The following is a 25,510-nucleotide window of genomic DNA, read 5'->3' as shown; positions in this document are numbered from 1 at the left end:
ATAAAATTAATTTGGTTGTATCAGGATTTTCATCTTAAATGTATTCCAATCTGAAATTCAGCAAGTCGTTCTTAGAACTAGCATTTATTTTAATATGTCATTCATTTTTAAAGTGAGAGAGAATAATAGAGGAAAAAAGTTTTCAGTTACATTTTTATTCCTAAAATTAAAATCTTTCAAAGTAAAGGAAATTTCTCATTTTCATTTTAAAAAAGCAAAATGGGAAAAAGCCCAAGTACAAACTTAGAACTTGGTATTGACTGGACTGTTATTAAAACGTAAGGCTAGCTGGATGAACCTGGAGGACATCATGTTAAGTAAAAAAAGCCAGTCACAAAAAGACAAACACTATAATCTCACTTGTATGTTGAATCTAAAATAGTTATTTATAGAAGGAGCAAATACAAGGGTGGTTACCAGATGCTAGTGAGTATGGAGGTTTGGGGAGATACTAGTCAAAGACAGAAATTTCATTTAAATTAGAGAAATAAATTGAAGAGATCTATTATTATACATTATGGTGACTATAATTAATAACAATGTTATGCGTACATGAAAATAGACAAGGGAGATTTTAAATATGATATGAGGTTACATGTTAATTAGCTCATTTTAGCCATTCCACCATGTATACATATGTATGCCATGTATACATCATGTTGTACACAATAACATATACAATTTTTATCTGCCCATTTAAAAATTAGTAAATAAATAAACAAGGGAAAAATGTAATACCAACATAACATAAATTATGACTAAATTTGGCCAATAATTATTGAGTATTCAAGTATTTTATGACACCAAATGAGAATTGATATTTACTTGCCTTTCTTCAATAATCAAGGATTTTAAAAGCTTAATATCAACATCATAGAAATGCCAGAGAGTGAAAATATTGCCACTGGCTGAAAGCTACAAATCTTTAAATGTCTAAACATATACTTCAAATACTCTAATATTGAAATTAAAATAATTTTACATAAATGGAAAATTTTAAAGTTTTCAAAAACGTCACTCTGGAAAGTCATTTTGGCAGACCATATAATGAATAGTCTCTACATGTTTGATTAGGTATTCTGAAGGAATTGAAAAATGGTAAATATTTAGTCCATTCAGTTTTTAAAGAAAAGTTATTTTTCTTTCTGATTTTAAAAGCAAATTTCCTTTGGTAAAATCTGGAAAATAATGAAGTCAGTCATATATCCTATTCCTCCTATATATTTAAATATATGTTCAAGTGTGTATTTGTCAACATATATCATGTTTTTTGTGTCTCTGTTTAAAAAACTTAAACATATATCCAGACTATTGAATTATGGCTTTATATTCTTAGAAAGCTGCAATTATAGAACACATTCCATGAGCTAACCACCAGAAATATAAGGTTAATTTGCAGTCCAGGTAAAGCAGAGCCCTACTTGTCCACATTACTTGGAGTTGTAACCTGTGTTCTAATGGATTCTTTTATTTGTCCTCATAGCATGACTCAGTGATTCATCCAATCAGCTTTCATTTATGTTGACCCCTCCCTTCTCTCTTCTCTGCAACATCCAATTAGTTATCAAATTCTGTTCATTCTTAAGCACAGATTTTCTTTTTTTTAGAGGTGTGATCAGGTAAGACGTATTTATTTAAGTGGTTCTTTTGGTTATACACAGAAGCAGAATCCATTTTGATATAATTATACAAGCATAAAATATATCTTATTCTAGATAGGATCCCATTCTTATGGATGTACATGATGATGGGATACAATGTGTGGTTTCCATACTGTACATGGGAAAATTATGTCAGATTCATTCTACTGTCTTTCCTTTTCTATCCCTCCTCCCTTCTCTTCATTCCCCATTGTCTAATCTACTGAACTTCTACTCTTCCCCTCACCTCCATCCCCCTTATTGTGGATTAGCTTCCACATGTCAGAGAAAACATTGAACCTTTGTCTGTTTGGGACTGGCTGATTTCACTTAGCATGATCATCTCTAGATCAATCCATTTGCTGGCAAATGTCCAAAAGTCAAATTCTTCTTTATGGCTCCATTGTGTTTATATGCCACATTTTCTTTATCCATTCATCTGTTGAAGGGCACCTACTTTGGTTCCATAGCTCAGCAATTGTGAATTGGGCTGCTATAAACATTAATGTGGCTATGTCACTGTAATATGCTGATTTTAAGTTCTTTGGGTATATGCTGAGGAGTGGGATAACTGGGTCAAGCAGTGATTCCATTCCAAGTTTTTTGAGGAATTTCCAAACTGCTTTCCAGAGTGGATGCACCAATTTGCAGTCCCACCAGCAATGTATGAGTGTACCTTTTTTCCCACATCCTCACCAACATTAATTGTTGCTTGTACTCTTGATAATTACCATTGTAACTTGAGTAAGATGGAATCTCAGTGTAGTTTTAATTTTCATTTCTCTAATTGCTAGAGATGTTGAACATTTTTTCATATATTTGTTGACCATTCATATTTCTTCTTCTGAAGTGTCTATTCAGTTTCTCATTTATTGATTGGGTTATTCGTGTGTGTGTGTGTGTGTGTGTGTGTGTGTGTGTGTGTAAGTTTTTTGAGTTCTTTATATATCCTGGAAGTTAATGCTGTAACAGAGGTGCAGGTGGCAAAGATTTTCTCCCATTATGTAGGCTCTTTCTTCATGCTTTTGTTTTCTTTGCTGTGAAGAAGCTTTTTTTTTTTTTAGTTGATGCCAATCCATTTATTGATTATTGATTTTACTTCTTGCACTTTAGGAGTCTTGTTAAGGAAGTCAGTTCCTGAGTTGATAAGTTGGAGTGTTGGGCCTAAATTTTCTTGTAGTATGTGCAGGGTTTCTAGTCTAATACCTAGGTCCTTGATCTACTTTGAACTAACTTTTGTGCAGGGTGAGATGAGGGTTAAATTTCATTCTACTATACGTGGATTTCCAGTTTTCCTAGCACCGTTTGTTAAAGAGGCTTTTTTTCCTCCAATATATGTTTTTGGTGCCTTTGTCTAGTATGAAGTAACTATACTTTTGTGGGTTTGTCTCTGTATCTTATATTCTGGTCCATTGGCCTTCTTGCCAGTTTTGGTGCCAATACCAGGCTGTTTTTGTTACTGTAGCTCTACAGTATAATTTTTGTTTGGTATTGTGATGTTTCCTGCTTTGCTTTTCTAAGGATTGTTTTGGCTATTCTGGGTTTCTTATTTTTCCAAATGAATTTCATGATTGCTTTTTCTATTTCCATGAAGGATGTCATTAGAATTTTGATGGGAATTGCACTGAATTTATAAAGTGCTTTTGGTAGTATGGCCATTTTGAGACATCAAAATCAGCAGAAGAAAGGAAATAATTGAAATCAGAGCTGAAATCATTGAAACTGATAATTTAAAAAAATAATAAATAATTTAAAAATCAATGGATCAAAAAGTTGGTTCATTGAAAAAATAAACAAAATTGATGAACCCTTAGCCAAGCTAACCAAAAGAAAGGAGAAAAATGCAAATTATTAAAATCTGTGATGAAATGGAAATAAAACCACAGATCCTATTGAAATAGAGAGGATAATCAGAGGCTATTTTGAAAATCTATACTCCAAAAACTAGAAAATCTTGAAGACAGCAATAAATTCCAAGAGATATATAACCTACTCAGATTGAACCAGAATGATATAGAAGATTTAAACAGATCAATTTCAAATAATGAGACTGAAGAAGCCATTAAAAGCCTACCAACAAAGAAAAGCCCAGGACTAGATGGATTATCAGCCAAATCTACCAGACCTGTAAAGAAGAACTAATACCAATTTTCCTTAAATTATTGCACAAAACAGAAAAGGAAGGAACAATTCCAAACTCATTATATAAAGCTAATATCACCTGATGCCAAAACCAGACAAAGACACATCAAAGAAAGAAAACTTCAGACTAATATCCCTGATGAATATAGATGGAAAAATTCTCAATAAAAAACAGGCAAATCGGGCTGGGGATGTGGCTCAAGTGGTAGCGCGCTTGCCTGGCATGCACATGGCGCTGGGTTCAATCCTCAGCACCACATACAAATAAAAATGTTGTGTCCACTGAAAACTAAAAATAAATATTAAAAAATTCTCTCTCTCTCTGTCTCTCTCTTTAAAAACAAAACAAAACAAACAAACAAACAGGCAAATCACATACAAAAAATACATTAAAAAGAAAGTGTACCACAACCTAGTGGGGTTCATCCCAGGAATGCAAGGTTGGTTCAACATAAGGAAATCAATAAATGTAACTCATCACATCGTTAGACTTAAAGACAAGAATCACATGATTATCTCAATAGATGAAGCCAACTCATTCTAAACAGAGAAAAATGGAAGGCATTCCCTCTAAAAACAAGAACAAGACAGGGATTCCCACTTTCACCACTTTTATTCAACACAGTCCTTGAATCTCTAGCCAGAGCAATTAGGCAAAAGAAAGAATAACGAGAATACGAAAAGGAAAAAAAAAAAGAGCTAAAAGTATCTCTGTTTGCTGATGACATGAACATGATTCTGGGTTCAATCCTCAACACCACATAAAAATAAATAAACAAAATAAAGGTATTGTGTCCAACTACAACTAAAAAAAAAAAACCTTCTCTAAAAGATTCTCCAACTTCTGCTCTCTGAAAGTAGCTGTTTCTACACTTAGGAAACTTTTTTTTTTTTTTTAAACTTTGTACATATTCTATGCAAGTGTTACCTTCCCTATTAGACTATAGCCTCCTTAAGGTCCAGGATATAATCATGCCTGTGTGTTCTTTACAGTGTCCTGATGAAAGGATTTCTCTAAATGTTGTCTGCTGAACAGTGTTTTTCACATTTTCCAGTACACCAGAAGCTTCTGGAGTGCTGGTTAAAAATGCTAATGGACAGAAACAACTCTTGAGTGGGATCTGGCAAATCTGGGATGGAACCTGAGAATACATCTTTTCCAAAAGTGCCCAAGGTGATTCTGGCAATCCTCTCAGATGACCACTTGTGAAAACCTGACCCAGAATTACCTTTATTGTATATAAATAAGACAGGAGGATAGGAGGACAGGTCATCCTATATAAGTACAAAGGGTTGGTAAAATAAGGACCATTGACAAAGTGTTGTGGCCATCATTACCAACTTTTAGCAGGACAAGGTGCCTTTGTAAGTGGTAAAAGAGTTACAGGAGCTGGGGTTGTGGCTCAGTGGTAGAGTGCTCGCCTAGTACGTGTGAGGCCCTGGGTTCGATCCTCAGCACCACATAAAATAAATAAAATAAAGGTGTTGTGTCCAACTTCAACTGAAAAATAAATATTTTTTAAAAAATTTAAAAAAAGAGTCTTAAAGGTCTAATCATTTGGTGGGGGTGGGGGGAGGCCAGGCAATGGCACTATAAAATGGAGAAATGCAAACGTGAGGAATCCCTTCAACAAAGCCCACTGTCAGGCTGCAATGGGGGTGGCCTCTGCTGCACACAGTCCATTCTGGGAAATCCAGGACACGGAAAGGTTACCAAACCCTTCACTCAACAGGAATAGTGGCCATACAATGGATGAGGAGTTCATTCTTGCTTTAACTTTGGAACACTTATTAAAGAGAAAGAAAGTACTCAACTAATAATGTATTTCTGAGAACTCCATTTCTGTCAATGTAATTTTAGGTGAACCTTCACTGTTGTGGTTTCTGATAATCACTTACATTACTTAGTCGTCTTATTTGGCTTCCCATTGTCCCATAACAAGATTTAAAGTGAATATGCCAGTAAACTTTCCCTGGATTGTTTGTGTAGTCTTTAAATGGTTGCTTTATTCAATGATCTGGCCTAAGAACAAAAATCTAGAAGAAGCAATGTAGTCATTCAGAGTGTGTCCTGGAATCAGCTGACTAGGAATGGCACTCGGCTCTACCACTTCTAAATATGCAACTCTGACTCAGGTACTTTATCTCTGTTTCAGTTTCCTCATTTGTAAAATAAGAATAATAATTGTGCCTATCTCCTAAGGTTGTTGTGAGCATAAAAATGAGCAATTATATGTCAAGTCCTTATAAGAGCCTCTTAAATATTGGCTCTCTTCCTCAATGAAATCATCAGCATCATCAAAACAAACTCAGCGACACTTGATATTCTACTGTGGGGGTGAAAGTGTACAAGAACCCTCCCAGCTGTAATAATTCTAGGTTATGACTATACCAATAAAGGATATACACAGAAAGTTAGGGTTGGGTTTTGATTCAAATCCAAATTATTTTAATGGTATGAACACTGCTCTCTTAAAATACATTATAACATAAATGATCTACAAAAGTGAAACTTTGTTTTGAAACAAATTTTGACTTTCTTTGGAGGATATGAAGCAAAATTGTACTGAACAAGAATGAGCACACTTCAGAGAACTACACATTCAACAACCCCCATTTCCCAGCATTAGCCACAACAGAACAAGAAAGTAGCATGTACTATCAGTCACAAAAGGGTCATCTATCCTTGGGTTCTTTTCAACAGAGGCTCGAGGAAAACAGAAGGGCAGTCTTCTCCTACCTTCTATCACTTTTGCTTTAACCCCTGAAAGTGCTGGAGCTTTGTAAGCTTCTTATGAACACACGCCATTTCTTGGAATGGTAGGATAATAATTCCTATAGGTTCATTATCTGTTCTTCCAAGAAACATTTTTTCCCAGCTTCTTTTAAAATTCACTGTCTCAGTACCACACTTAACTCCTAATCTAATGAACTGTTCTCTTCATGATTTCATAGATTCAAATCTATTTCCTGTCTTCTTTCTAATGGGGGTTTGCTATTCTTTTATTTAATCAGTTTCTCTTTGTTCCCTTGATTATCTCAATGGCTTCTCTCTTCTAAAACACGCATGAATGCCCACAAACATAATTTTGCTCCAGTTTCAGAGGTTCACAGATTACCTGGAAGATAATCTGAAAGATGATCTGAAAGATTGAGAGATAAAGCCTAGGAAAACAGAAAAGTGTACCAAGTCTTGATTAGAGTGACTAAATAGTATAAAGTCTTGATGATTAATAAGTCCTGCTCTAGACTTTAGGTCCTAAGTAAGAGAAATATGATTCTGCCTGTGTTTCTTAAGGAAACGGAGGACTTTGCTGAAAAAGCTCATTGGGCCAACACTCAATGCTAAAAAGTGGAAAAGCCAACTTCCTTTTTTAAATGAGAAATATGTTTTCAGCTTTATATTTAAAGTTGTATTTTTTATTTTATTTTATTTTTTTATTGATTTAAAAAAATGATAGCGGAATGCATTACAATTCTTATTACACAAATATACCACAATTTTCATAAATTATAATATAAAGTATAATATAAAGTAGGTTGACACCCAATTTGTGTCTTCATACATGTATTTTGGATAATGATGTCCATCACATTCCACCATCCTTGCTAACCCGCTGCCCCTTCCCTTTCCCTCCCACCCCTCTTACCTATTTAGAATTCATCTATTCCTCCCATGCTCTCCCTCCCTACCCCACTATGGAGTCAGCCTCCTTGTATCAGAGGAAACATTTGGCATTTGTTGCTTTGGGATTGGCTAACTTCACTTAGCATTATCTTCTCCAACGCCATCCATTTACCTGTAAATGCCATGATTTTATTCTTTTTATTGCTGAGTAAAATTCCATTGTGTATATATGCCACATTTTTTTTATCCATTCACCCACTGAACTATATGAAAAAATGCTCATCATCTTTAGCAATTAGAGAAATCAAAACTACTCTAAGATATCATCTCACTCCAGTCAGAATGGCAGCTATTATGAAGACAAACAACAATAAGTGTTGGCGAGGATGTGGGGAAAAAGGCACACTCATACACTGCTCGTGGGACTGCAAATTGATGCAGCCAATATGGAAAGCAGTATGGAGATTCCTTGGAAATCTGGGAATGGAACCACCATTTGATCTAGTTATCCCTCTCCTCAGATTTTACCCAAAGGACTTAAAAACAGCATACTATAGGGACACTGCCACATCAATGTTTATAGCAGCATAATTCACAATAGCTAAACTGTGGAGCCAACCTGGAAAAGCCAACTTCTACCACAGCTTTATTTTAGAATAAAAACAAAACAACAGTCCAGAATATATGTAAAAAAGAAAATTTCCTTCCATTATCCCTGGATACTTAAATAAGTCTGCCCTTATTAGGAATGAATGAGGACAGGTGTTAAAAGAAGAATTAGGTCTATAATAGCATCCTATTTTCAAGTAAAAAACAGAACAAAATCAATAAAATTTTCACAAAAGGAACAGGATTAAGATGACTTATTGAGAGGCTAGGTGAGTCCACAGTTCTAAATATTTAAACCACAAAGCACAGATTTTCTAAAATTCATTGAAAATGGATAGAGTAAGCTATATAACAATCTAAATCTAGAACTTATACCTACTAAAGATAAAAAGGTTTTTAAAAATATAGTTTGTGTATACACTAAATTTCCAGGAAATGGGAAGCAATCCCAGACTTTCTAAAAATAAATTAATACATACATATATGCATTAATTAGTTTCTAAGAATGTGATTATTAAATAAATTGATGGAGACTGTCTTTGTTCATAATGTTAGCCAGAGTTGTTCACTATATCACCAATAAGCAATGTCACTTTTTCTTTTCTGGGTTTGTGACCTGTGTTAAATGAAACTTTTTTTCCAGAATTACCTTGGGTTTCTTTCCATTGGTAGATGAGTCTCCTCTATACCTGCCATCCCAAAACATGACCTATGTTCTTCCCGTTCGATGAAATGCATTTATAAAAACATAAAGGATCAATATAAAAATATCACTGCCCTAAAGTAACTTTGTATGATGATGCAAACATTCCATATAATATGATGACTGAGCACTTAATATGGCTAATGTGAGTTAGGAATTAGAAATTAAATTTTTGTATTCTATTTAATTTTAATTAATTAAAATCCAAATTTAAAGTGATGTGACAGAGCAGTTCTAGAAAATTTCAAGTTGACAATAAAAATAATACTCATATTTATTCAACAATATGTAAATACATATTATGGTGGGAAGATTAGTTTTATAGGAAAAATAGCAACATGGAATAATTTGTCATGATAAATGACAGCTACTACTTAGATCCAGCAATATCAAAGACTGACTCTCCATGCAGACCATCATTGATCCCTGTAATTTTCCCCTTTTGTTACTTTTTGTATTCTTCCTCAAATCTGTGTGATGTACCAGACACGCACAAATAAACTATCTTAGATATTTAAGGGCTAAAATTACATTTTCCATACAAGTAGCTTCTTCTATGTTACAGACAGAAAAACTATGGCAGATAGAAGTAAGGCTAGTGACCCAGTGATACCCAAAGGTATGGGGGTGTAAAAGGATTCACAGCTTGGTGTTTTTTTTTTCTCTCCCTCTCTCTCTCTTAAGTTTCTCAATTACCTATAATTTCTTGCAAGAACAGAAAATTTAATTCCTTTATGAATGGTAAAAATTTGCCACTTCATAAATTAATTTTTTTTAGTTGTAGATGGACACAATACCTTTATTTTATTTATTTTTATGTGGTGCTACAGATCAAACCCAGTGCCTCACATGTGCTAGGCAAGTGCCCCACCCTTGAGCTACAACCCCAACCCTCATATACTCTTATAATGTTCATCCTGTGAAATAAAATGTAAGTCATGTTGATTCTCCATTAGAAAAATGGCCATGTTTAGTGCTGGTGAATAATGAATTAAATTATCCAAAAAATATCCACACAACTTCATGCAATGTCTACTTTTTTTACATCATTTTTTAAAAACTAGGATAAAAAGAACTCCAGATATTAGTTTTTCAGAAATCTTATATTTCCTATTAAAACCAAAGAGTATCACTGTCCTGAAAGCAAATACGATGACTCCAATGAGCCATTCACAACAGAACAGCCCGTGTTCTACTGCTTGGTGTGCTTCTTTCTTTCAACTTCAAGTGCTTCTTCTGACTGATCTTTGTGAACTCCAGCCTAAATGGATTCAATCTGAGCCTTCCACAGGACTGCTCTCTTCCGCTGTGCACTTTCTCAGACCATATGCTACCATAAAGAGTCTGCATGTCTGAGCTGAGTAGGAAAGGGGCAATTAAATCTGGTTTTGCATTTCTGCATTAAGGACGTGGTTTAAAGACTTTCCTTTGGAGAGGTTTTTTACATTCTTTCCACAGACATTCTTTAACATCTGTCAGTGCATGCTACTGATGGTTCTCATAGACTTAAAATAGAGAATCTCCCTGACTAACTCTTTGATATAAATATATTAAGTAATACAAAGCCCACAAACATCAGACTTGGATTGAACCTCAGTATCCAAAGAGAATACTGAGAGGATTCCTGACTTTGCTAGTCAAATTAGCTGTCTTTCTATAATCATAATTCTTAAGGGTTTTAAAAATAGTTATTTTAAAAAATATTTATTTTTTAGTTGTAGTTTAACACAATACCTTTATTTTATTTATTTATTTTGATGTGGTGCTGAGGACAGAACCCAGCACCTTGCACATGCTAGATGAGCGCTCTATAGTTGAGACACAACCCCAGCCCTAAAAATAATTCTTTTGAAATCATTAATCACTTATGGTTTCAGCTCAGGAAGTCAAAATCATTTAGATTTTTTTTTATCCTCACTTTCTCATAATTCCTTAAAGTTTTAAGACTACAGTAGTAAATTTTTCTTTTTTTAAGAGGAAAAAAAATAACACATTTCTAATGGATTAACTAAGAGCAATTTGATTTTTGTAATTCTCACAGTCATGTTGGTGTATATGTAAAGCTGGCAGCCACAGCTGAATGTATGCATGAACATGTAAGAATGGGTGTCCTTAGCTCTTTTTTGTGTGTGTGGTTGTAGATGGGCAGAATACCTTTATTTTATTTGTATGTGGTGCTAAGGATCAAACCCAGTGCCTCGCACATGCTAGACAAGCGCTCTGCCACTGAGCTACAGCTACAGCCCTACTTAGCTCTTTTTTAAATGAACTGTCTGGGCCTCAACCTCCTCATGGTTAAAAAGCAGAGTTAGAAAATACCCGTGGTCTAGGGAACTGATATATACTGCAGTGACATTAAGCGCAAAATTGATAAAATATAAATGCAAGAATTTAAATATTTATTAGCTATATAAAATTTTGTGATAGACTCGAATATCCACTTAATAAGTAAACTTCTATTGTAGATTATCTGGTATATTTTGGATTTGCCCCACCTTTTGAAAGAACTATAAGACATGTTTCTTGGATTTATCCAGTCTCTTGCTTCTTTGTGTTCAATCTCTAGGATGCCTATAAAGAGTCTCCCATTTAGTTGGGCATGGAGTGGTGTGTGCCTGTTATCCCAGCAGCTCAGGAAGCTGAGGCAGGAGGATTGAGAGTTTAAAGCCAGTCTCAGCAACTTAGTGAGACCCTAAGCAACTCAGTGAGACCCTGTCTCTAAATAAAATACAAAAAAGGGCTAGGGATGTGGATCAGTGGTTGAGTGCCCCTGGGTTCTGTCCCAGGTACCAAAGATTCTCTTATTTGTTCTTTCTATTCCCTACCTGATCATAAGCATGTAACATTTCATAGGCCCTAACTGGTTTCTGTACAATCTGTTATGTAAGTGGCTAATTGTTTTGAATGTATACTTTAATTTTTTATTGCTTGCTACTCTACTATCTGTATTGTAGTAACTAACACATAGGTAATAAATTAAAAGTGAGAGAGTATTCATAAACTTTAACTTAATATTTTCATTCATCATTAAATTTAAATAAATCTAAGTCCTAGTTAATTCTCTCAGGCCATTATAAGATGTAAATTGAAAATAAAAAGTGTTATAATCTTAATTTCTACTACCTGAATTATTACTATTTAAAATACTGTGCAGAACCTTGCATGGTAGCATAGATCTATAATACCAGCTACTGAGAGGCTGAGGCAGGAGGATTTCAAATTTTAAGCCAGGTTGGGCAACTTGGCACAAGACCCTGTCTTTAAAACAAACAAACAACAACAAAATGGGCTGGGGATGCAGCTCCATAGCTCTATTTGGGGGGGGGGGGTCTGGCTCTCAATAGCTCTACTCTTTGACCACGTGGAATATATATGTATGTTATATATGTAGTTCATTACCTATGGCTCATTCTATGACCTAACAACCTTATCAAGTCCATTATTATTTTTTAAAAAGTTGAAAATTTGTGCCTAGTCAGAATATGAATATTCATATATGAAGGGGGGAGTGTGTGAAAAGATCCAAAGAAAACAGGAATAAGTGTTTCAGGCACCTGAACTAGGCTGATGATTACAATCAGGATCAAATCTGGTGCCAGCACTATGGCATCTAAACAAAGAGGAAAGGAATTCATTTTGTATTATGTAACTTTCACTTGATGACAAGGAAAGGATATCATTGGCAGAGACAGTTTTGTTAGTGGACAATATGGGTTTGCCTGTGATTGAGTACAAGAAATCCACCTTTTCTGAGCTGTTTACTTATCTATAATGTGAGGACAACACACAACACTTCACAACATTGTCAGGAGGTTTAGAGCATTAGAAGGAATAAAAAGTGCACGGCAAGTAATCAGTAATAACAGCTCTTATAAAATTTACTGTATTAATATTTATACCTAAAGTGCAACAGACAAATCAAAGAACAATAACTACAAATATGGTATTTTATTTTATTTATTTTTACTGGACATTGAACTCAGGAGAGCTCTATAACTGAGCTACATCCCAGCCTTTTATTTCTTATTTTGAGGCAGATTTAACTAAGTTGCCCAGGCTGTCCTCGAACTTGTGATCCTCCTGCCTCAGCCTTCCAAGTCACTGTCGAGTTTGGGTTTATAGAAGATACTACAGAACTATTCAAGTGGACAAGTCTAAAAGCAAACTTGAACATACATAAAATAAATGGCAGGAGAACAAAACTTATGGAAGGAATCCTTTATATTTGGGGATTTAGGGCTGAGGGAGAGGGACAACAACATCCAGAAATTATAATTTACAGGGATAGACTTGGAAGTCCGAGCTGGGAGGCTTAACAGAATAACCTGTGGACACTCTTTAAACTTTCTGTCTTCTTTTAAAAAAAAGCAAATCTGAATCCTGAGGTGCAACCTACGCTCTGTCAAAATCAATAGGGAAAAGCTGGAAATTTACATACATTTGGGAAAAAACCCCTCAATTGGGTCTGTCTCGTGGACCTATTAAAAGACTATTGATATATGTGTTCATAAGTTATTCTCTGAGTGTTTGTTATAACTCAATTCCAAATGGTTTGTGGTAGTTTGGGATCAACGTGAATCTTGCTTCATTCAAGCATTCATTTCCCTAACAAGTAAATTCAGTTTCAACATTGTATAGAAGATGAAATTATCAGGTATGAAAAGAGCAAAACTGTTTTTCCATTATGAAAACTGAAGAGATTAATCTGTATGCTCATCTAAACAAAAGGCCAAATCATCTTAGGCTGGCTGTGGTTGTATTTTTATGACCACAAGACAGGAGATTTTCAAAATCACTTATATGACACTCCAGAACCTAGAACTTGCTATCAGAGATGAGTCAAACTTTAGCTTGACAATGACTTTACAGCAGATATTATCTTCAGATTATCTCATCTCTAAAACATCTTTGTAATGTTCTTTCTTGGTAAAACATGAAATATGTCTCCACATTCCTACCTAATTTGGTGAACTTTTGACTACATTAAAAGTTCTAAATTTATTGTGCTGCTCCTTTTTAGTTTTCTTTGATCTTGTTTATGTCTCTCTAAATTAGTTACTTATGATAGGTAATTTGTTGAATTTTTACAAACACCTGTACAACACCAATGAGGTCAGAGGGCTACAGGAAGAAATTAAGAAGCTATCCCCTCTCCCCGAAATCCTTGGTGGCAAAAATGGAGTGGAAAGCCGTGTACACTAATTCCCTCAGGGGAAGGTAGAGACATTTTATTAATTAGATTTCTATGCCTTTTCAACAAGAGATGAAACTTAATTAGAGACCTTCTGACAGCTACACACTTTAAGAGACTGTTACCACAGTTGCCAATGAGGGCCAGCAATCTTTCATAAAGCATCAGACCCATGCAGCAGATTCCGTGCAGCCTAGAGTGTGATAAACAGCCACCTTTCTAGTACCTGAACCAGCAGCCATGAGAGGAGGGGTGACAAGAAGAGTTGCAGGTAAGGGCGGAACGTAAAGGCTCCTCTCCCACATCATGTTAGGCTTGGTTTAAAGAAAGACTTTTGGGGCTTGGAAGAGAGCTTGGGACTTGAAAATTTTTAGGCTCTGATACTTGCCCTTTTTGCACTCCCAACTATGAGTATTTAAGTTCATGTTCTTTATTAAAATCCAAGGGCACAGAAGTTCCATGAAAAAAAAAGTCAACCACATATGTACATAAAAGCAGTTTAAAGGCACATCATGTGATAAGATAGATTTAGGTTGTTGCAAGCTCATCAATAGGTAATGATGTGTTTTGTTGTTTTATTTTTGTTTTTTGTGCTGCTTGGTATCAAACCCAGGGCCTCATACCTGTTAGGCATGCATTCTACCACTGAGCTACATCCCCAGTCCAATAATGTGATTTGGTTCCCAAGAGAGCTAGTGTACTTTTAGGTTGAATTAGTATAAGTATGTATTCCATAAAATAATGTATATTCAACATAATAATCTCAATTTCTTTTCACTTTGCTGCAATAATGTGATCTATTCCAGACATCACAATTAGAGTAACTGATAATTGGAATCTACACAGAAGAGGACATTGAAAAAAATCTGGTATTATTTTGAATGAGAATCTTAGAAAGGAAGGTACTCATTAGGTTAAAAAAAATAGAGGATCTTAAACCTGTCTGGATTATAAAGAGCTTAATATTAAAATTATAGTACTATTCATAATAACAAAGAAATAGAAAAAAACCTAAATGTACATCAACTGACAATGGATAAAGGAAATATGGTACATATCTATCATGAAACACTATTTTGCCATAAAAAAGAACAAAATCTTGTCATTTGTAACATACATAGAACTGCAGATCATTATGTTAAATGAAATTATCCAGACATAGAAAATTAGTACTGCATGATCTCACTTGTATGTGGTAAGTAATAATGGTGATCTCATAGAAGCTGAGAGTAGAAAGGCTGGGGAGAGTAGGGAGGGATGAGGAAGGGCTGATCAATGAGTGCTAAGTTGCAAGGGGGGGAGGGGGGGAGAGCAAGAGGCTATAGCTTCTGTTGCACAACAGGGTGACTGCAATCCACAATAACTTGCTGTATATTTCGAAAGGATTCAAGAAAGGTTCTTGAAAGTTTTACCATAAAAAAGATAAATGTTTTGAGTAGACGTATTTACCCTGATTAAAACATTACACAGTATATATGCCTTATCAAAATACCACATGGTATACCATAAAAATATACAATTTTAATGTTTTTATGTATCAATTAAAAATTAAAATGAAAACCAAAACAGCTTATGACAAAACAAAGTGACACATACATTTTGTGTCATTATTTCACGTACCTCCAAAGAAGCAGAAATAAGATAAATGGTAGAAGCTTCAAGATGGAACAGACTTAGCATATTTCAGTTTAATAGGAGGAAGAACTTCTAACAGAGCTGGCTGGAAAGGGTGTTGTTTTGTGTATTAAGGGTATAAACTGCAGAGAATTGCTATAATGCATAATAACTGTGGCAACAATGGAGTTTGAATTTGGAAAGAGCTTGGATGACTTTCAAGATTCCTTCTATTTCTAACGTTTTTGATTCTACTACTCAGAAAGCCTATTGGGTTTCTCATACCAGCAAGCATAAAAGTCACTCCTGTGAAGGTTTAAAAAAAGTTGGGCATGGGGCTGCCAAACAGTCAGAAGGTGGGTCTGATTACCTTTCAGTCTCTGCTTCACTACCTCTTCACACCATGAAGCATGGTCATCTCAGAATGACTCACACTACATTCAAAGGTGCCTGAATTTATTCCCAATGCAGTACTATTATACAAAAGTGACTTATTCATCAAGTTCAAATCTGAAACTAAAGATAATACTTGGCATGGTTCCTGGCCAACTAAGCTGTGTTTCACTTAATTGACCTGGCAACACAAATGTTTTACCCGTTATCTTAATCACTTTCGCAGGTAGGCAATCCCCAAATTTCTGTCCTTTGATATATAAATGATGAAGAGCCCTAAAGAGGTCAAATGTAGAAAACTTTTTCAGTTACCTATGTTACTCTTTTAATAAATTCATGCTAGTGTAGTATTTTCAAATTTCACTCTATCACACTGTACTTATGCTATCCAAAGTATGCATGTGGTCAATGTTTGTAGAAGACTATAGTAAATATATACTTTCAAATGCTATGCAAAACATCTACAACTTGCTTCTGCAAACTGGGGTCTGAGCCCTTCATGTTGCTCCTCAACTTGGCTTCCAAACTCATCACTGAATTTTTATTTTACATCCTGAGGAGCAGACTAAGTGTTGACAAAGTGTGACTCAGCGTAGTATGTTATCCTGGGCTCTGGGTCACTCCTGTGAAAACAGGTGCAACCACACAGTAGCCACAGTGCTAGACTCAGCAAGTTGACCACATTTTTGTTTCTTATCCAAGGAAAGAAATAAGGATTTCCGCAGGGTGACTCTCTTCTAAATGCTAATAATAAAATATTGTCAAGAGTCAAGTGCCTCTGAAATATAAAATTCTGCAAAAAATTACATACTTCATCTGTGAATTTAAAAAAAAATCAAAGCATCTATTTATGATTTTAAATTGTAAACAGAAGCTCTTTATTTGCTTTTGTTTCTGTTTTTATTGAAGTAGGAGATGAAGGCAATTTTCTTAGAATTAGATAATATTATTTTAAATCTTTTATTTAAATATTCAAATAACAACATTCAAATAACAATAAAATTCCAAAGAAAGAATATTAGGTGTATTTTGACAATAGAGTAAGATAGTGGCTGAAAACTTCTCTCTCTTTTTTTTAAATTTTTAAATTTGTTTTAATTAGTTACAATGACAGTACAATAATCTTGACATATCATACATTTGAATCAGATGGGATATAATTTCTCATTTTTCTGAGTGTACAGGTTGCAGAATTACATTGGTCATGCAGTCATGTATATACCCACAGCAATAATAATGTCTATTTTATTCTGCTGTCCTTCCATTCTGAAAGCTTCTTCTTCACTATGAAGAAAGAATTAATAGTCCTTAATAAGAAACTCTTAAGAACTTATTGACCAGCATTCACCTTCTCTATCAAATTCTATTTTAGAAGTTTTCCCATCTAGCTTTTCTTGCCCATGTAAATGGACTTCCTAAATCAGTGTTATAGAAAGGGAAAAGATTTTCATATCCTAGAACTTTTTAACCTGTTGAGAAAATGAATGCAGAAACAACAGAATTTTGTCTAGGGAGCGTATATTATGTTATGTTAATAGGTAAAGAAAGCCAGTTTATTGGTCTACTGGCTAGAAATAACTAAAATTAGCATGGACACACTCCTTTTCTGTGAATGACTCCAGGACTGCAGATTGTTACGTAAGATATTTATCTTCTCTGTGGGTACTATAAAATGGGATTGCTTGAAGACTGTATGAAAGAATGCATATAAAAGACTTAGTAAATTTTCAAGAAAGTCCTGCCAGGATGGCTTTGATTTAACAAGGAGATAATTCAGGTATAGAACTACCTATTTTCTGTCATAATCAGAGTAGGCCTGGCAGGAAGGTTTACTGGGGCTGAAAAGACTTGGTAGGAGGGCTGTCTCTTGCAGGGAAGAGACAGAGGTTGACCAAGAAGAGTTCAAAGATTTTGTATTCAATGAATTTGAGCTTAACCTTTCTTTCTCCCCTTTTTCTTTTTCTTTCTTTCTTTCTTCTTCTTCTTTTTTTTTTTTTTGCTATCTCTCTTTCCCTTCCTTTCTTTTTGAGACAGGGTCTCACTATGTTCAGGCTGTTTCCCTGAGCAAGTTTAACTTTTGATGAGTACCAATCAGCTAAAGACTTCTAATCTATTAGATATGTAACAGCAGCTGGACCTCTTGAGCAAGTGTGTTTCTAGGCCCCAGAGAGCCTGTCTGCTGACCACAGGACCCCATTACTGAGAACATGTGAACAGAACGGGAACACTTATGGTGGGGACTCTTTCATGTCTCCACCTCCTTTAATAAGAATACCAATTCCATTGGATTAGGGCCCCACCTTATGAACTCACCTTACCCTTACTACATCCTTATAGGTTTTACAAGTACAGTCATATTAGTGGTTAGGAATTCAACATAGGAATGGTTAGGGGAGACGAAGGTAAAACTTAGTCCATAACAGGGTATTTTGTCATATGAATTCTTATTTGTGGGAGTTCAAGCAAATGTTCAACTTATATGAAACACCCATTAGTCACTACCTATGTGCTAAACAAAAACTCAGAACATGAAGTCTGTGATCTTAAGAAACTTAGAATTGAATAGACAACTATAATAAAATAAGGCATATTATACCAAAGATAGATATAAATGTAAAGAATTTTATTAGGAAAGAAATTTCACAGAACTTTAGGAAGATGAACTGAAATTAATATTCAGTTTTATAGAATGAGTAGGAACTAACCAGTGAAGCAGACAAGAAGAGCCAGACCTACCTTACAGTCCAACTGCTATGAAAAGTCTTCCTCTGATTACCCCAGCCTGAATATATTTATCCTCTTACTGAGTTTCAAGAATAATTATTGTTTGCACAGTTCATTTAGCCATTAAAGAAGTACTGCTCTGAGATACGGCTCCTATTATTGTCTTGAACTACTATTTAAATCTTTTGTTATCAACAACTTTTAATGAGTACATTCCATGTTTACTCACTAGAATGTAGGCTTCTCTGTGGTAAATATGTGGTGAATTCTTCAAAAGAGAAGGAGCTCAATCAATGAATGTTGCTTTGATTTGATGAAATTAAAGGATATAAAAGAGTACTTAGATGTGAAAATCAGGAGCCTTATAATCTGGTTCTAACTCCTGAATAACGAGGTTATTAAAGGTTAATTTTTCTGGGTCTCATTTTTCTTCAGTCAAAAAACAGTGTGGACTAGTTACCTATGATTCTTACAAGACCTAAACCTTGATGAAGATATTAGTTCAATCTCTAATCCACCAACCCTATCTAATTAGGGGTGATCTTAAAGTTTCCAGTCTCTACTACTTTTTATAGTCTCCTTTTCCTTCCTGTTTGAATTTTATGTGAGCAATTAAAAGGACATAAAATTCATTCAATACTATATGTAACATAACGGGGGAGGGGGGAAGCAACTAAAAAACATTCAATTATCAGTCCTTAACATTTACATGTTGTTCTTAAAATATAGCTAAAACATAAGTTAGCATCTAGTACAGCACAGCTAATTATTTTACTTCAAGTAAATAATATGAAAGACCAGGACCAATAATACTGACAGGCCAATTAAGAAATATTTGCCTTTGTTTTCTAGTAATTCAATTTACACATATATATAGTTTAACATTTCACAACACAGTATATGTATTTAAACAAAAACAGTCTTCGTATATGTAAAGAAATTGAGAAAATATAAATCATACATCTTTATTTTGTAACAAAACCTTATCTTAAAAGAATTAAGAAGTGGATTAAGAAGAAATGACTCAATTAAAAAGATATTTCTATTATAACTCCCCCAAAACACTAGTAATTATCAAAAAAAAAGAAGTGGTTCTGTTTGAAAAGTGGTTACAGTTCTAGCTTTACAGTCACAAACTCTTTTGTTGAATTACATTAAATAAATTGGTTGTTAAAAACTAGCGCTTACAAAAGTAATTCTGAGGCCCAAGTATGGGACAGGCTCCATGACCACAAAACTATGCCAGCTCTACCTTTTAAATAGAGTTTGCCAAGATGAGTGTGTTATTAGCCAGGCTTGGCTGAAACAATCCATTGCCCACAAAGCTACTTTAATGTACTGTCTCTATTGAAAATCACAGTAATCCAACAATACATTACGATACTTTCCCATCACTGCAGCAATTCCCACCACAGGCAACACTTTGTCTCCAACAAAGAAGCCTCACATCCTACGTCTGCAAAAACCCCAGTCCTGACCAGCACTGTGTGGCTGCCAAGAGGAACATCTGTGCGCTCGACAGTGCACAAAACTGGCTCTTTTTTCCCCCCTCCTCTCTCTTTCTTTTCCTTTCTTTCTTCTATTTCTTCTTTCTTTATTTCCTAGACAATAAACTGTGTGATTGCTTGGTGAGGAAATGGTCTTTCGTTCCCTTCCTCTTCCCTTTTGTTTGTTTGTTTGTTTAACATGACAGTCAAACAACTACATCTGCCATCCACTATTACTTTATCTATACCCAGAAAACACAGGAAAGTTTATTTTCTGGTTTCATATGAACTTAGACTTGAGAACAGTGGAAGAGTGTTCACTTTGAAAATGAGGATCTCTAAAGGAATATTAATAAAAATAAGATACCCAATTCTGAGAATATTCTAGAACTTCATTCTGAAGAGCAATAAATCCAAATAAAACACTAAAAAAAAATGGTAATATACTCTTGAGAGTAAGAAACTTGCAAACTATATATTCCCTGTAGAATACTGACAGTGTAAGCTAGTCTTTCATAAGAATAAAACATCTTTTGGTATTTTATACCAAGACAGACCATTCTGTTATGCTTATTTCACCTCAAATTAAAATTGGGCTTGAGGAAGTAAAAGAAATTGAGGCACAAGAGACAAATGGACGAAGATGTAACTAGGGATTCACCATAGAAGAATCACATATTCCAAGCCTTAAACCTTGATCTACCCCCTAGAAAAGAATTCTTAAGTTCATTAATGATTAAATAAGTGAAAATTAAATCTAGATACTTTTGCTATTGATATGGTTAATATTTTAGAAAAAGCGTACTCATGTTTACAAAAGAATGGACTGGATTTTAAACTAGTATTACCTTTTTAAAAGAGAACAATTTGGCAATACAAATATTTACACAAATTTGTCTGGCAATTCTACTTCTAGAATTGTCCTACACAAGTGAAATGAGAAGGGTGTAAGGATGTTTATTGTGCTTTATTTAAAATAAAAGCAATTTAGAAACCACCTAAATATTCATCTATAATGTGTTGGCTAAATAAGTTATGATACATCTTTGCAAAGAATACTATAATACCAAAAATATAAGGCTTTTAAGAGAACATGCATAACTGGCTGTAGCAGTTCTTTCAACAAAGCATCAGTTGACAACTATCCCTGTAAGGGTTGAGACCCACAGGTGGTCTGCAGTAGAGAAAATCAAAGAGGAGATGAATATGTTCATTAAATAGTTCATAAGTAATAATAGCAGATTATAAAATATGATATGTAATGACAACCCACCTTTTTTAAAAAATGTGTGCTTGCTTAGGAAAAAAAGAATGACAGTAATATTATCTCATGGTGGTTTGATAGTGATATTATATTTATCTATTTTATAATAAACATATTCTTAGTTTTATAGTGTGTGTGTGGGGGGAAACTTCCTTGTAATGTTGCCTCAGAATAGATGGTAAATTTTAACATGTTATCATTAAAGAAATAAAAAGTATCTTTTTTCTTCTGAAAGATACATTAGCATTTTCCTAAGTTTTCAAAAATTGTTCTGTTGTAAATCACGTAAAATTTAACTTGAATGTTATAAGATACAGGTCAGTACAATAATTTAAGGGATCAGGACAAAAAAATCTTGGGTTTTTTACTTTAAGTAGTAGTAGACAATTGCAAAGTTATAGCTTAAAAATTTACTGAATATATGAGTTATAACTGATTGGGACTGATTTTTTCATAGCCAGAAAGATCATGTAAAACATATCTTCCAATTTTTGGTACACAGTATTATAACTGTGTTTTTGTGTATATGGTTATTGATAGATGAGGAACAGATGGGAAATGATGAAGTTTTTATTCTTTAAATCAAAGACAATGCAGGACTATTAAATTTTTACTTTCCTGGTACCTTACACTGCCACACTGGTATGTGCAAATAATCTATAAGAAAATGTGCCCTGGTTTTGGATCTGGATTTCTCACTGTACACAAGTGTTCTTGTTATATTTTAAAGAAGTACTTTACTAGAAGTTAATTCATCTGGCTTGTCTGTGTGTTCATTAGTATACAACCACATTATGCTCATAAATAAGAGGCAGAAGAATAATCTCAATATGTGAAGACCTGTCAAGAAATAAGGCCCTTTGAAAGGATGTGCAGATTCCTTCTGAAGCAATTACTCACACACAAAGTGTAGGGAGCTTGCCTATCTCCTCAAGTCTGAATGCTGTGCCACCAAGGCATGGTGGGGCACATGCCCGTATGATTAACTACTATTTGTCACATGTAGTGTCTTGCACTCTGAATGCCATTTCATTTATTCTCATACAACTTTAGAGGTACATATTTATATTACCATTTTCCAAGTGAAAAATCTTTCCCAAAGTGACACAGCTAGGAAATGTTAGAGCTGAGATCCAAACCCTGTTCTCTCTTGATTGCAGTCTGTGCTCTTTCTACTATGTTATTGAGTCATGAGTCAACTGAATACTAAAATTAAGGAATTCATTATGATAGAAGTTCTAGTAGTGACTGTTACCAGACTAAAAGAATACCTTACAGTTGCCAGTGGTTTCCCTACTCTCAGACACTGGCAAAGTGCATTTTCTTAGAGAAGCAAAACCCAAATCAAATGCTTGACATAAAAGAATTTTGTAGATAACTAAACAATTTTGTTGCAAATCTGTTAAAAAGGTACATTAGAATGTTAAAATATAACCTAATTGATTTCTAGATTAACTGGATCATAGGTTAATGATATGAGTTTTCTGATCAGGAGATCCTAATTTGATTAAGAAAAAAAAGAAAAAGAAAAAAGAGGCCAGCATGGTGTGGTGGTGCACACCTGTAATCCCAGCAGCTCGGGAGGCTGAGGCAGGAGGATCCCGAGTTCAAAGCCAGCCTTAGCAAAAGTGAGGCACTAAGCAACTAACTCAGTGAGACCTGTCTCTAAATAAAATCCAAAATAGGGCTGGGGATGTGTTTCTGTGGTCCACTGCCCCCAAGTTCAATCCCCAGTACCAAAAAAAAAAAAAAGAAGAAGAAGAAGAAGAAGAAGAAGAAGAAGAAGAAGAAGAAGAAGAAGAAGAAGAAGAAGAAGAAGAAAAGAAAGAGAAAAGAACAAGAAACAAAATTCAACTTTTATATATATTCAAAAATATTTATTAAACAAGTAAAACCAAAACTTAACACAGATTCTTTGGATATGCTGGGCTGGCTGTGGAAGGGGGACAAAGGTGGCTAGAGGTCCGTGGTGACTACTACTTCAACTTATAGTCTCTATCCATGTGCATCAGTTAATCATGGTTTCAGAGATATTTATTGAAAAATCTGATTGGATTCAGCTATCTCATCGAGCTTTAACTAAGAGTTTTCTTTCTTTCAAAATGATTTTGTTCACATTAAAAAGAACAACTCTAGTGGTCACATCATATTTTTTCACATTTGAAAGCAGGACAACAGTGCTTTGAGAAAGACATTACCTGCTGGGGAGCATATTGATTCCTAAGTCTCATTATGATGCATGCAGTCAGGCAATCAAACATTTTCTAAGTCATCCATCAGTCCACTGTTATTTTTTGCTAGTATTATGACTTTAAAGCTGAAAGAGTTGCCTATAACATACTTCCTTGCCTTTTTAAGGTTATTAGAAACCTAACCATATTTCAAAATTTATTACAAAAGTCATGTTGCAATAAAGAAAAAAATCTGCCTTATCACTAAGAAAATCTGATTCAACCATCCCACTACTAGGTAGTTATAGTTTGTGAGTTGTCCCCCAAAGATGTATATATTGAAGGCTAGTTCCCTAAAGCAGCAATGTCCAGAGATGCGTCTTAGGAAATGATTGAATCATGAAGGCTCTAACCTCATCAAAGGATTAGGCCATCAAATGGATAGATTTGATGAATTAAAAATCTGAATGTACTATTGTAGAAGGTAGGAACTACTTGGACGAATGAGGTCACTGGGGGCATGCCCCGGAAGCATATTTCTGGTGTCTGGCCCTTTTTCCCTCTTTCTCTCTGCTTCTCCAATACCATGAGCTGAGCTGTTTTCCTCTGTCACACCATTCTACCATGAAGTTTCTGCCTTGGAGTCAGCTGCCCATAGATTGAAACTTTTGAAACTGTGAATCAAAATAAACCTTTTGTCTTAACACAGTATATATTCAAAGCAAATAAAATCAATGTGTCAAAGATATATGCACTCTCATATTTACTGCAGAGTGCTATAGTAATAGTGTTCACAATAGCTAAGATATGGATCAACCTAAGGGTCCATTAACAGACAAAGGGATAGAGAAAATGTGACCATATATACAATAGATTACTATTTAGCTATAAAAAGGATGAAATTCTATCACTTGCAGCAACCCAGATAAGCCTGGAGGACATAAAGTGAAATAAGCCAGACAACAGAAAGTCAAATAGTACACAATCTCACTCGTACATAGAGTCTAAAAAAGTTGATCTTGTTAGGAAAGGTAGCAGATTAAGACAGTCACTAATATGCCATTATGTAAAAATGTGAGTATGTAACAGATGTGATTCGGCTATCTGTATTTGGGGTAGAAATGGGAGTTCAAAACCCAATAGAGTCAAATGTATGAAAGATGATTTATCAAGAGCTCTGTAATATTTGGAACAATCAATAAAAAAAAAAAGGAAAAAAAACAAAATAAATTTTTCTTTTTCTAAAAAAAAAAAAAAAAAAAAAAAAAAGTTGATCTTGTACAAGTTGAGAACATAATGGCAGTTACCAGAAGCTGAGGTGAGGGAGTGAAGAAGACAGGGGAGACACTGGAAAATGGGTACAAAAGTTATTGCTATATTGTTATTGTTAGGTAGGAAGAGTAAAATCTGTTGTTCCATTGCAAGATAGGGCAATTCTAATCAATAATAATATATTGTATATTTCAAAATAAGTAAAACAGAAGATTTTAAATGTTCTTACCACAAAGAAATGATAAATGTTTGAGGAGATAGCTATACTAATTAGCCTGATTTTATCATTATAAAATGTATAATACACTGAAATATTACAATGTACCCCATAAATATGCTCAATTATTATGTATCAATTAAAATAATATAAAATTTTTTAAAGATCTGTTATTAAATATTCTAATATAGAAGTTTCTTTTAAGGAGTGTAACTTTTAATGTTTTGATTTCTGTTCACAATATTATTCTTCCTGCTGTGCTGGTACCTGCCTCAATTTCCTCTATGGTTTTTAGATGTGAATCACTTCTAATCTCTCAAATGGGAAATCAAATAATCTTATTAAGAAGTATATGTATAAGGGTTAAAAAGGCTCTTTCTGAATGCCAAAAGCAACACTGTTTTTTTTTTTGTTGTTGTTGTAATTGTTTTTTGGTACCGGGGATTGAACTCAGG

At 34.4% G+C, this 25,510-nt stretch overlaps 1 protein-coding gene across 1 annotated transcript in view; it reads right to left on the bottom strand.

The window, feature by feature from the left end:
* Mrps28 (mitochondrial ribosomal protein S28) overlaps positions 1–25,510 on the bottom strand; it is a 102,707-nt gene that overhangs the window by 419 nt on the left and 76,778 nt on the right. The gene's annotated exons all lie outside the window — the stretch shown is intronic.

This window comes from Urocitellus parryii, chromosome 7 (assembly GCF_045843805.1).
Source record: "Urocitellus parryii isolate mUroPar1 chromosome 7, mUroPar1.hap1, whole genome shotgun sequence".
Classification (NCBI taxonomy): Eukaryota; Metazoa; Chordata; class Mammalia; order Rodentia; family Sciuridae; genus Urocitellus; species Urocitellus parryii.
Note: the sequence above shows the minus strand (reverse complement) of the source record. Positions and strands in the feature narration are given on the sequence as shown.